The sequence below is a fragment of the Habropoda laboriosa genome, unplaced genomic scaffold (assembly GCF_001263275.1).
Source record: "Habropoda laboriosa isolate 0110345459 unplaced genomic scaffold, ASM126327v1 scaffold33, whole genome shotgun sequence".
NCBI classification, from domain to species: Eukaryota; Metazoa; Arthropoda; class Insecta; order Hymenoptera; family Apidae; genus Habropoda; species Habropoda laboriosa.
Genome location: NW_017100187.1, coordinates 1853490 through 1855705, shown reverse-complemented (window position 1 = coordinate 1855705; position 2216 = coordinate 1853490).

Genomic DNA, 2216 nt, shown 5'->3' with positions numbered 1-2216 from the left:
AAAAAAAAAAAAAGAAAAAAAAAGGATCACGAAGAAGAGAATAATACAGCAAGAAATAAAGCAACCAACGAAGGCACGTGTGTCTCTAGTGTCCGTGTTTTTTGCTCCGTCTCTTTCTGCTCTTCGCTCTTTTTTTCTTATTCTTTCTTTTTTTTTTTCTCAATTGATTAATTTGCGTTTTCTTTTTTTTTTTCTCGTCTTCTCTTTTGGGTTCCGTCTTCGCGAACGACCGTGTACACAAGGTACATTTTGTGTATGTATGTATGTATATACATATGTATTAATCATCCTCTCCTAGGAACATATCACACGCGTATCCCACAGCTATATTTTTCTTCAAAGGCATATCAAAACTGTTCCGCACGGTCTTTTTTAGCAAAGAAAAGAAAAGAAAAGAAAGGAAAACGTATATCGACACGCGTCTCGCTCTCTGTACCTTCGTGTTCCTCTCTCGCTGCTGTCTAGAATCGTGAAACGGATAAGAAATTCCTTTTCTCAGAAACCCCCATTCTCTTTTTTTTTTCTCTCCTCTTTGCCTTTCGGTCATCGATCATTCACGCGGACACGGTGAACGAGGTAGAACGGCCACACGGACGAGAAAAGCTTTTATTAGAAGCATGGACAAACTCGGTCGGGATCGGAGGCCCGTCGTCGGAAACAGATTCGCGAAAAGAAAAAAAAAAAGAACTAGCATCCGATCGAGATAACTCGCACAACCTCGCTTTAACTTTTAATTGAAATTTTCAAATCGCGAGCATTGTCTCGGAGAAAAATCAAAAAAACTATAAAAAAAAAAAGGAGGGAAAGGAGGGCAGAACAACGGGTGAAAAATCAGAGACGACGCAGCGGCGATTGCAATGGGAGAATAATTAATTAGAGACACGACGGGAGAGAAAAGAAACAGACACACACACACGCACACTTACACTTACACACTGATGATGCGGTCAACGCACTTAATATTCGCGATGGTAATCATTGTAAAATAATAACGACAATAAATAGCTCGTAAGCCCGTCTAAGCTAGGCACACCTGTCGATAGTCTTAGATAGTCAAAATGGAAAGGCGAAAGGTGAAGAGAGTGCGCACAGCTCGGTTCCACCTTAAAAAGAAAAAAGAAAAAAAAAAAGAAAATTATCGACGATCGGAAAAGAGTCTCTCGAAAAAATGCGCGTTGTCTTGGCTTTCGATTTACGTTTCGAGACTCTCTCTCGAAATTTCTTCTTTCGTTCACTTCTTTCCCTTGTCTTTTCTTTTTCTTCTTCCTTTCTTCGTTTTTTTTTTTCTTCTTCATCGAACTCTTCACCGTTGTTTCTAACTTCTCTAGCCTTTTTCCTCCTGTGAGCGTCTGAAAATCTTGCGAGATTTGCGAGAGTGTCGACCCAGAGGATTGCATCGATCGTTCGAAGCTACGAATGAAAGGATCACGAATTTCAGAGCTTGTTCGATTGAAACTCCGAAATTGGTGGTTCGCAATTTTTTCCCATCGATCGACGTAATCGTTACTCGTCGATCTTCTCGTGTACATTCGCTCGTTGCGTTAAGGGAGGGAAACGAACAGAAAAATGTAATTGGGGAAAGAGGATGAAGAAGAAGAAGAAGAAAAAAAAGCAAATGCATTTCGTTGAAACTCTCGATAGAGGAAGTTGGTAGGGACTATTAATTAACGACGATCGCACGATCGAACGGCGACGCCGATGAAAAGAAAAAGAAACCTCCCCATCGTTTGCCCGGGACACGATTGTCGACAAGTGAAAACTCACACGTGTATATTTAGATCTAACGACATTATTGTATAATATGTAATTAAAGGAGAAGTGTACGTAGGTCTGGCGTGGCTAGTTCGCGTGACACCCGGGCCTTAACAAGACAGAAGATAATCGAACATGATCTTTCGGACATGCATGCGGTTGTTGAACGAAATCAGATGCGAATCTATTAACATCGATCGAGGCACGAGCTGAATTATTATGCATATATTGAAGAGAGAAAGAGAGTGGAGTGAAAAGAGAGAGAGAATGTGTGTGGAAGAATGCGAGATAGAGAGAATGAAAGAGAGAGAGAGTGTGCATCGAGAGCGTTTCGTTTGAGAAAGAAAAAGAATGTATAATTATCACTAGTAATATTATTATCACTAATAATATAATAAATGTGCCATTTTTTCCATAATCACGGTGTTGCCTGTGACTGCGGCTTCTTTCTTTCTTTTTTTTTT